Below are 12638 nucleotides of genomic sequence, written 5' to 3'. Positions count from 1 at the left end.
AGAGAGAGAGAGAGAGAGAGAGAGAGAGAGAAGGCTAGAGAGAAAGAGAAAGTAAGAGGGAGAGAGGGAGAGGAGAGGAGAGTAAGAGCAAGAGAACAAAAGAGTGGGAGGGCATGGAGGGGCCAAACAGTCCCTTTTAAACTAAACTGCTATCTTTTCTGTTGCTAGGTAACTGGGGAGGAGTTTAGCCTGAAGGTTAGAAGCTTGAGACATTGCCTATATGACTTCTAACCATGTTTCTCTTGTGGGGGCTGTGGGTGTGTTAACTTAGGCAGAAGCCAGAGTTCCAGGAGCATGATGGAATGATACCATCCCATGTAGGTAAATTATGACCACCGGGTCCTGGGGTTCAGCAACTCAGCTCAACTGGAGACCAGCCTGTCTGGGCATAGCCCAATGCCCAACATCTACCCTTCTGTTTTTATAAGAAAAGGGGGTCACTGATGTGACTGTGTCCTTTGTTGTGAAAATTTCGGGTGAATGGAAGTATCAGAAGAAAACATACAGCCTAGAGAAGTAGCAGAACAAAGCCAGAGTAGTAAAGAGAGTTAAGGGTAAGGGTTGAGAAGGTAAGAAATTGTACAATCAATAAATTGTTCCATGGATAGTACAATTTGAGGGTAATAAGATCCATTTTGAACAGCAATTAATTAATCTAGATAGATATTATGGTTTCCTCACTATCATGTAACTTTCCTCAAAGTTCAGCAGCCATTTGGCTTTGGCAAGAGAGTCCATCTGTAGCTAGAAGGTCCCAAGTCTGTCTTCTGTAGGGTTCACTGTGTGTCTCGGGAACCTTCTGTCATATGAGATTTTTGGGAGGAAGGCAGTTTTGTTGTCTGTAGTTCTCAGGAGATGGCGCTGTCTCAGGTGGATCTGTGGTAGCAGGTACTATGTGGAGATAGACCTGTAGAGTAATTATAACAAAGTAGCAGAACACCAGCAAAGTATGTCTGTATAAACAAAAGTTATGCCTGCAATGATTTGCTTAGGAGCACATCACAGTCCGTTTGCGTGGCTGAGGAAGAAAATATCATGTTAATTGTGTATCTGGGGTAGGCAGTTAACAGTTCTGTAAAAGAAAACTGGTTGTTAATTAAGGATTGGGTGATTTTTGAACCTTAAAGGAAATCTTAAACAAGTTGAGAGAATTTTTTGGACATATATCATGAATACTAGAGAGCTAAAATAAAGCACTTAAATAAAGAAGCAAGAAAATTTTGGTTAGAAAAGCACTATTCAGGTATTCTTATAGGGGGAACACAGCTTCGGGTGCAGTTTTTGTAGGCTTATCTGGATGGGGTGGGGAGGGGTACATTGTACTCTGCAATTAACTTATCTTCTTCCCCCCCCTTTTTTTTTCTAGGAAAGCATAAGTTAAGTAAAGGGTTAATTGAAAGGCTTCTTAGCTAAGGCAGCTATCCTGGAATGCCTACAGTCCCATGTAGGTGAATAACCACCAGGTCCCGGGGGTCAGCATCTCAGCTCGACTGGAGAACATTCTGTGCATAGCCCAATTCCCAGCATTACCCCACTGAAGAAAATTACCAAGTAATTAAGTTGACAATAAATGGAGTTCCAGTTGATCTTAGCTTTGATATCATGACTGTTTTATTCATTACAAATTGATGATGTTCTCTATATGATCCTTTCATGTACAAATATTTATTTCCTCAAATGGTATACTATCTACCATCTTATCAGTATACTGGGAGTAACTGAATTATAAAGGCTAATTCACATAAACTATCCTGACAAACTATGATAGTCTAAATCAAAATCTTTGTTCTTCAGTTTGTATTTGGAACTAGCACAAATTCAGTAATGATCAATTTGATAATTAGTGTTTTCTATATGTATCATATAGATACAAAACATAATCATATTAGTGTTTTATAACTAAGAGATTCTAACTGACAATAATGTAGTATTGTCTAAATTTCATAAATAATACATTCCATAAATTGAATTGAGTACATTTCTATCTTGTCCCGCGGGATTCAGTTATTCGTGGGTGCGAGGGGGACCACAACCCTGGAAAGAAACGGGAGGAAGGGAAGGAGAGGCAGGAGACCAAGAAGGGTACCTATCAAGGTCTCGTTTATTAGGCTGAGGTGCCTTGTTTTAAAGCATACATCGCGGGGAATAGGGGAGGGGTCGAGGGGGAATTTTACAAAGAACAAAGAAGCATGCATCTGCTGACATGGGGGCCGAAGTTAGGTGCCAGGCAGCGGGCACACTGCATCTTATCTCAGTAACATAGATCCTTCTTGACAGCCTTGGGTGTCAGGCCGGGCTCAGGTGTAACTCCAGTCATTTTAATGGCATGGAAGTTCAGGAAGAGATAGGGAAGAGGAGACTATAATTCAGCTTTTACAGTCTCAGGTGCCAGGAAGGGAATAGGGAGGAGGGAGTGATAACCAGCTTCTAGCACGAGGCCATTTGGCCTGTCAGGGAGATTGTGAAGGGCTCGCTTTCTCACGGGATGGTCTCTGACAAATTTCTAAGACCACACATTAAGCAAGTGATAACTATGACTATTTTTCACTCTGAAATATGTTTTTAAATTTTATTTACTGTGTAATCATAAGTTCTAAAAGTTTACTCACTATGGGTTTTGTGGCACAGACAAGATTTAAAATCTAAATCTTCAGGCTTTTTTTTTTTTTTTTTACTTTACAGCTTGTTATTGTTCACTGAAAAAATCAATGTAGCTGTTTCAGAAGGAAAAAATGATATAATGACAATAAAGACTAATCTATAAGATTGGTGAGATATGAATAAAAAAATCAATGGAAGCAACATAAGAACAACAATTCCCACAACTATGTACTGTTTAGTTTCTATGATAAACAAGCATTTCCTCTACCTTTATATAATTTGGAAGCAAAGTAAGGAAGCTGTATGCAACTAGAAAAAGAAGATGAAGTGAATAATCAGGATAGGATGCAACATATCTGAATAATGAAATGGAGGTTTGAACCAATGAACCTATAGAAGGAAACAACTACAGGAATACATGGTCCCTTGTCATAGCTATCTCTTCAAAATGTACATCCAATTAATGCCTTTGCATGGTGCTTTATAATAACTTCGGTCCAGAGATTTCAAATTTTAGTCCAGTAAGCAAGAGTCTTACAGTATTAAATAGAATCTCTTAGTAAGCACATTATAAACTTACAAGCAAGCACACATGATTTGCAGCCAAATTAGTAGCACATAACTTGCAAAAATTTTCTTCAAGTCATCAGAAAAACCACTAGGAAAGAAAGAATTTCACAAAAGTTAGACAGATATTTGGAGGAATTGGCTGACATAATTTCTATTAGGATAAAATTAAATTATTTATAAAAATGGTTGTCCCATTAATAATCATCATTTTCTGAGAAAAAAATGATCTAAAAGCAAAAGTAACATTACATAATAAAAATAGCTTGACCAAGGGCCATTGAGATGACTTAGATAGTAAAGTGAAACTGATGTTAAGCCTGACAGCCTGGATTTGATCTTCAGAACCCATATGGTGGAAGGATAGAACTGCTTTCAAGTTTTCCTCTGACCTCTACACATACACAATGGATCAAGCATATTCTACATACCCACAAGCACGCATACCTTTGTGTGTATGAGCAGAATGAAAATAAACAGATGTAAAAAGAAAGGAAACTGCCAAACTTATTTTTTAAATGATATAGGAAAGAATACTAATGAACATATAGAATACCACCTATATTCAATTCCCATCCATTCAGAAAAGTAGTATTGGAAAGAACAGTTACTTACAAAGCATTCAACTAACAAAAAGAGTAAAGCATGGACTGCTTGACAAAAAGTGGTTTTTGTGTGAAACTATTTCAGAAAAAATAGTCACTCGACACTATTTCAGTTCTTTTTTATAAACTGTGACTAAAAAAAATCAAAAATTGTGTTCAATATGGTTAATGATACTTTAAATTTTTGCTTAATATAACATAGGTGGTGGTGGTACACACCTTTAGTCCCAGAAATCCAGAGGCAAAGGCAGGGAGCTCTCTTGTGATTTTGAGCCAGTCTAGTCTACAGAGTGAGCTCTAGGACATTGAACACTACACAGATAAAATCTGTCTAGAAACTTTTTTGTTTAATTACAAAATTAATAAAATATGTTTTCAAATTTAAGAACTGTCTCACAACATTAAAGGTTATAGATAGTTACTACATTGGTATATACAAAGTTTTTATGTATATGATAAAAAGCATATACATGTGAATCATTTATATGCCCAAACAGATTATACACATGAGAACATATATGTATTTTATTATGTGAATTTTTCATAAACCACACAATTCTGTACATCTTTGGTTACTGTTAAAAACCATTCCTATGTTATAAGTGAACAAACAAGTATTTTCTCTAACTCTCGTTTTTTGCATTTTCATCATGAACTAAATATTTAATTGTTTTGTATTAAAAACATTAAATAAATTCTTCAAAAAGTATTTTTAAGCTATATAGGAATTTGCTGGCACTGTTTTTAATAATTCATGAAAAAATTGAATGTAGATTAACTTTAACTCAACTAACAAGGTTATGATAACAAACCTTATTCATTTCAATATTCATTTCAACTGATCTGATCCTGATTCTTATAACCTTTTGTATCATTTAAAAAATTATAATATAATTGCATCATTTCCAAATTCTATATCTTCACATTAACTGCTGGAATATACTCCTTTGCAATCTCTCTCAAATTCATTTACTCTTTTACTTCTATTTCTAAATACATAAATATAACCTGAGGAGCTTTATAATGTTATGTGTATGAATATGAAATGGTCTCAGGGTTGACCACTTGGTCTTGAATAAGAAGATAACGTCCTAGAATTGTGATGTATTTTCCCTTTAACATCTACTACATTTAAAATAATTTGACATAATTATTATCTAGAAATCTCCAAAATAAAAGAAGTAATGAAACTGAATATTTACACATGCAAATTTCCCAAGTTAAATTGAATGTGGAAGCACAGAGAATTTTTTCTTTTAAAGTCTTTTTATGGTCACCTATCTATTAACAAAATTAATGAGGTATTAATATTTAGAAATTGGTTGATAAATGAATAATCCAATAGACCTGAAAATAGGGTGAATAATTGTGAATTATTGTGTGACAGTAATGAGTTTATTAAATTTTGCAATTTGTGCAGACAATGTATAAATAAAATTATTATGTGATTAAAGGATAAGCTAGATATTAGAAATAAGTATGTTTTTTACAAAGTATCTATGTGTGAGAATAAAGGATAATACACAAGAAAACAGATTGTTCTTTCGTAGGGTAGATGAAATGTATTTTAAAAAGAACATAGGTGAGCACTTATAAGACATGACTTTTGCAGCTTGGTAATAATGCGTAGAACACAAACACACACACACAAGCACATGCACACACACACACACACACACACACACACTCACACAAATGCATAATACATTCCAAGAGTGTAAGATCTAAAGGAAAGAAAGATTGAACAAGCATTGCTACAAAATATACACTTAGGTCTGAGAGTTCTCACTATATTTTAAGAGTATAAAATTTATTGTATCATTCAAATCTCATTATGACTATACAAAATTGGATACTATTAAAATTGTCCTATCATGTATGAAGAAAGAATGGCATAAGTCCTTGAAAATTGGAGGCAAGTAAGATGGCTCAAAGGGTAAAATAACTTACCATGTAACAATAACAACCTATACTTTAAAAAATAATGAGAAGCTGGAGCTTGTCTCTAATCCCAGGTTTCTAACAGCAAGATGGAAGGCAGAGAGAGGAAAATCAGCAAAAGGTACCATATAAAATCTTGATCAGAAAGCTGTCAGGAGAAGACTCAGTATTTCCATGCAGGTAAGAGGAGGGCCTCAAAGACCACCCATACAGTGACACACTTCGTCCAACAAGGCCAAACCTCCTAATAGTGCCATTCCTTTGGCCAAGCATATTCAAACCACCACACCACTCTATTGATTTTCATAGTGGCTACACATGTGATCGAATGCCATCAATAATGGAGGATTTTTCTGTTGGTCCATATCTTAGCCAGTATGTGCTGTCATTTTGTCATAGATCTAAACCATTCTGACAGGTATAAGATAGCATCTAAGAGTTATTTTGATTTGCATTTGCCTGATGATTACAGGTGTTGAAATTTAAGTGTTTCTCACCCTTTGAAGAGTCCTCTATTGAGAATTCTCTATTTAAATCTGAACCCCATTTTAATTGGATTATTTGGGTTTTATTTAACATCAGTTTCTTGAGTTCTTTATATATTTTGGATACTAGAGCACTATCAAGTGTGGATTTGGTAAGAAAAAAATATTTTTCCATTTTGTAGGCTGCCTTTTTATGCTATTGATGGTGTCTTTTGCTTTACAGATTTGTATTTTCGTAAGGTCTCACTTATTAATTATTGATCTTAGTGCCTAAGCTATCAGTGTTTGTTTTAGGAAGTTGTCTCCTGTGCCAATGTATTAAAAGCAGTTCTCCACTTTCTCTTCCATTAGATTTAGTGTACCTGGTTTTATGTTGAAATCTTTAATCCACTTGGAGTTGAGTTATATGCCAGGTTGTATATGTCGATCTACAAGCTGGCATTCGGTTTTTACCAGCACCATTTGTTGAAGATGCTGTCTTTCCCCCCCCCCAAGTATGCATGCCTGAGTTCTTTACCAAAAATCAGGTACCATATAAAATCACTGTCTCATGGTGGAATCAGAGAACCAAATATCAATGGCAGCAGTGCCCTATTGCTGAGGAGAACTTCCACCCAAATCACTGAACAGAGAAACGTCAAGTTGCTGCCGGCTTCGAGCTTCTGCCCCATGTTCTCGTCTTTTTTATGCGTTACACTGAAGGCTATAGAAAGATAACTCTGGGTACCAACCCAGCAACAAATCCCTCCACATACAATCTGTTCTGTTTTTAACATAGGATTGGGAAGTGTGGCACAGAACATGTGGGAATTGCCAACCAATGAGGTGGTTTAATGTGTTGCCACACAATGATATGGAGCCCCTGCCCTAAATTGCCAGTATCACCAGAAACCTTAAACTTGATTGACCAGATAACATGTAGAAACTAACATGACTGGAAAAAAATCAGTGAAATGATGTCTAATGATATTCTCCTATATTTATAGATTGGTGTTCTGTCTAGTCATCATCAGAGAAGTTGCTTCTGGTAGAAGATGAGAATGGGTGCAGAGACCCACAGCCAGATATTCTTTGAAGAGATAATATAAATTGGTTGTCTCCACCAGATTGCTCCTGTTGAAAATTCCAGAACCCTATAGAAGAGTAGGAAGAAAGACTGTAAGAATCAGAAGTGATGGGAGACACAAGGAGAACATAACCCAACAAATCAACTGAGCAGAACTCACATAGAATGAAAGGAGCCTATATTGGTCTATATGATGTCCTCTGCAAATATGTTATGGCTGTTAACTTGTTATTTTAAGACTACTAATAGTGGGACCATAAGTGTATTACTGACTTGTCTGCTAATGGAACTCTTTTTCACCTATTGGCCTGGCTTGTCCATCCTCAATAGGAGAATTTTTGACATGATGCCTTATTGTATACTCTTTTTCACCTATTGGTCTGGCTTGTCCATCCTCAATATGAAAATTTTTAACATGATGCCTTATTGTATCTTCTTATGTCCTGTCTGGCTCTCATCTCTTTTAGACATGCTCTTTTCTGAAGAGGAACCAGAAGGGTAGTGGCTTGAGGAGAAAGGGGAGATTAGGAGAAGATAGAAGAGTGGAGTTTAGGGAAACTATGTTTGGGATGTACTCTATGAGAGAAGAGTATATTTTCTATAAAAATTAAAAATATGTATAACTATCTTATGATAATAATTTAAGAAATAATATTTTAGGGAGTTTTATCACTCTATTTCCTCTTTGTTTCTAAATATTGAATATATACATTTGGTGATATCATTAACACTTACTGATTTATGTGATATCTTTTATTTAGTACTTCTGTTCAGTAATGGTACACTTGCTTTTCTTCCTCATTTTTTCATTACTAAGTTATAGAACACTGAAGTATAAAGTATCTTAACATTTAATGTATTATTAATACTAGATTACTGAAGTATTAATATTCTTCTTATGCAAGAATATAATTTAATAGAGAATCTTGCCAAAGTAGAGAATAATTGATCCAAGTATACTAGTTGTCATCTAATAAAAAATATGACTTTCAGTAACAATGGAAAATTTACTTATTCCCTAATTTGAAAAAGATGGCACATTTGAAAAATATACCAATATAAATTAAATCTTTTTTATTATTGATGAATCATGCATATTTAACTGAGATAGGAATCTCTAAGTATCCTTTGCAAATGGCATAATAGATATACTTATTAATATGTAATTTATGTGAATAATCATCATTTACTTTTTAACTTATTTACTCCATTTATGTGTATGAGTGCTTTGCCTACATGTATGTCTATGTGTACCTGATGCCCATGGAAGCCAGAATAGGGCATATGATCCCTGGAACTGGACTTACACATGTTTGTGAAAGACTATGTGAGTTCTGGGAAAGGAACCCAGGTTCTCTATAAAAACAACAAGTGCTTTTAACAATTGAATCATTTCTCTAGACTTCATCAGGCCATTGTACAATTCTATATTTGTCTGACTGTTATAGACAAGTAAACTTCACTAGAGAAATGTTACTTTTCCAAGGCTATAAAAGCAGTAATGTGGTAAGAATTAAATCCTGGACATTTGTCTCCAGAGTTGTACTATCACAACCGACAGAGATATGGTCATCATAATGAATCTTTTTGAATGAAAACCTACACAGTAAAATAAATTTGATTACATATAAACTAATATTAACAAATTGTAAAAATAATTGACTGTTCAAAAATTATATTTAAAGCTATAAATCTCAAAAGATTTTCATGATTTTTATAGGTGGCTTCATTCACTCAAAGTAAAGGGTTTTCTGTTCCTATTAATAATTAGGTGGGAATGGTTCTGGTCTAATTTTTATTTAATTTTGAATAAATACTTTGGTACTAACTTTAAATATATTATAATTAGTGAAATTCACTTAGCTTCTTTGTGTCTGTGAATTGTAGCGTGGTTATCATTTACTGTACAGTTAATATCCACTTAAAAGTAAGTACATGCCATATTTGTATTTTTGGGTCTGGGTTATCTCACTCAGGATGATCTTTTCTAGTTCCACACATTTGACTACATTTTCATGATGTTCCTGTTTAAGTAATAAATCATTGTGTAAATGTACACCACTTTTTAAAGTCCATTCTTCTAGATTGTTTCCTGTTTCTGGTTATTAAACAGGTGCTAGGAACATAGTTTAGTGAATGTCCTTGTGGTATGGTAGAGCATACTTTGAGTATATGCCCAGGAGTGTGATTGCTACGTCTCAAATTAGATATATTCCAAATTTTCTGAGAAACCACAAATTGATTTCCAAAGTGGATATACAGGTTTGCAACCTCCCCATCAATCGAAGAGTGTTCCTCTGGCTCCACATTCTTGCCAGCTTGACCTGTCACATGAGTTTTGATTGTAGGCATTTTCATTTGTATTCCACTGATGGGTAAGGATATTGAACCTTTCTTTAAGAGCTTCTTAACCAATAGAGACTTCTCTGTAGAAAACTCTCTGTCTAGATCTCTACACCATTTTTAAATTGGGATATTTGGTGTGATGATGTCCAGGTTATTGAATTCTTTATATATTTTGGAGACCAGCCCTCTATAAGAAGTGAGGTTGGTGAAAATCTTTTAAAATAAGGTGTCTTGAATCTGAATGAGAAGGGGAAATAGAATAGATATAAGTGAGTAGACAGGGATGGAAGTAGAGAATGTTGGAAGGGAAAAAATGAATGGGTTCATCTCTGGGATGAGCTATAAGTCTAGGGCAATAGAAACTCCAAGGAATCTGTGAGGGTGACCTTAGATTAAATTCCTAGAATGGGGGATATGGAGCCTGAAATTGCCATCTCCTGTATCCAGGCAAGATTTCCAATGGATGGACTGGGACATCAACCCAGGCACAAAACTTTTGATCCATAATTTACCTTGTCTGCAAGATATGCAGGAGTAAAGATGGAGCACTAGTTGAGGGAATAGTCAACCAATGGGTCCTGCTTGAGACCCATTGCATATGAGGGAACTGACCCTTGACACTGTTAATAATGTTAATGATGTTCTGCTATACTTGCAGTCAGGACTTGACTCTGAGAGTCTTTACCCAGTAAAGTCCTCTGAGAGACTTTACCCAGTACCTGATGAAGAAAGATGAAGTGACCCACTACCAAATATGGAGCTCAGGAAATTCTATGGAAGAGGGGGGGAGAAGGACTGAATGAACCAGGGGTGTCAAGGACACTACAAGATAATCTACAGAATCAACTATGGTGGGCAGACAGGTGCCCACAGAGACTGAACCATGAAACAAAGAGCATGCATAGGATTGTCTAGGCTCCCTACATATTAGTAACAGGTGGGCAGCTTGTTCTTCATGTGGGACTCCTAAGAAGAGGAAGCAGAGTTGTCTGTTACTCTGTTACCTAAATTTTTAACCATTTTCCCTAACTGGGATGCCTGTTCTAGCCTCAGTAGGAGATCTGTTTAGTCTTACTTGAACTTGATATGCCAAGGATGGTTGATATCCATGAGAGGAATCCATTTCTCTGAAAAGAAAGGGAGGAAGTGTGGGTAGAGGAGGGAAAGTAGGAAGTAACAACTGGGAGGAGATGGGGGAAGAGAATTGTTGTGTTATGAAGTGGATAAATCAATTTATTATTTATAAAATAATTTATGGAAATAATCTTATTCTTTTTGTAGCTTTTTGTTTTTGTATTCCTTGTTAGTCCAGTATAAAGCTTTTTTTTTTTTTTTTTTTTTTTTATAAAAATTTGAGAAACATGAGGAATGGTGCTCTTAAAGCTGATATTTATATGACAGTATAAACCAGAAAATTTCATCCTTTATTAGTAATCCAGACACAAAAGGACATAGAATATATACACAGATAAGTGGGTATTAGCCAAAACATTCAGAATATTCATAATACAACTCATAGATCATATGAAGCTTAACAAGAAGGAAGACCAAAGTGTGGGTGCTTAAGTCCCACTTAGAAGGAGGAACAAAAATTATAGAAAGCAGATGGAAGGAGGGACTTGGGTGGGAGATGGAAAAGAGAAGGAAAAGGGGAGACAGGATCAGATATGGGGAGAGACAGGAGAGAAGCTCAGAGGGCCAAGAAAATGAAAATGCAGCAATGTGGGTTGGTGGACAGGGGAAACCTCTGGAAAGCCCCAGATGCCAAGGATGTGAGAAGCTCCCAGGACCAAATGGAAATGACCTTAGCCAAAATGCCCAACAGTGGGGAGATGGAACCTGAAGCAACCACCTCCAGTAGATAGACATAGCCCCCAGTTGAGGGATGGGGCCACCCAGTCATCTCAAAAATTTTGACCCAGAATTTGTCTCATTTAAAGGAAATGCAGGGACAAAAAATGGAGCAAATCCTGAAGGAAAGGCCATCCAGAGACCACCCCAACATGGGATCCATTCTATGTACAGGAACTAAACCCATACACTATTGATGATGCCCTGTTGTATTTGCATCCAGGAGGCTGGCATGGCTGTCCTCTGAGAGGTTTTACCAGCAGCTGACTGAGACAGATGCAGATACATACAGCCAACCATTGGACTGAGCTCTGGGATCTCTGTGGGAAAGTTAGAGGAAAGACTGAAGCAGCTGAAGGGGATTACAATCCCATAGGAAGAACAACAGTATCAACTAACTGGATCCCTGCAGAGCTTCTGGGGACTAAAGCCACCAATCAAAGAGTGTAAATGGGCTGGTCCATGTCCCCCAACCCCTAGTTAGATATGTAGCAGAGGACTGTCTTGTCTGTCCTCAGTGGGAGATTTGGGTCTATGGAGATTTAATGCTGCAGAGGAGCTGGTTGCTAGAGGAGTGATTTGGGAATGGGTGAGTGGGTGAGTGGGTGGGTGGATGTGAGAGCACACTCTTAGAGGTGAAGGGATATTGGGCCCCATTTTGGTTCTGGTTTAGGCCTTGAGGACAAATCCGAGCCTAGCTCGAGTTTTGAGACCTGTCTCAGTCATTTCTGTATGGGGTGACTCAGAAAGACCTGTTTGACTCTGCTTCTGTCCTGATATTGCTGATGTAGAGCTTTGCCATTGGCTCTGTCAGTCACTCCATACCCTCTGTCCCCTTCCCTGCCTCCTACATCAACCCACCAAAAAACCCCTCCCTATGTTCTGAACTTATATAAGCGAGAGACTGATGCCATAAAGTTGAGTTCCTACTTTGAAAAGACTCACGGCTTGATGTGCTTCTTTTGGGCTGTTATCACTTGCCATTCAGTTTGGCCCTGGACTGGGAGCTCTCTCCTCTAGCCTGGACCTGCTGGCAAGGAGCTGGCAAGGGGGAGGGGTAATATGGTGGGGGGCTCATGGAGGTGGTACTGAGAAGGAAAATAACATTTGAAATGTAAACAAATAAGAAAGAAAGAAAGAAAGAAAGAAAGAAAGAAAGAAAGAAAGAAAGAAAGA

The sequence above is a fragment of the Mus caroli genome, chromosome X (genome assembly GCF_900094665.2).
Source record: "Mus caroli chromosome X, CAROLI_EIJ_v1.1, whole genome shotgun sequence".
NCBI lineage: Eukaryota > Metazoa > Chordata > Mammalia > Rodentia > Muridae > Mus > Mus caroli.
Note: the sequence above shows the minus strand (reverse complement) of the source record.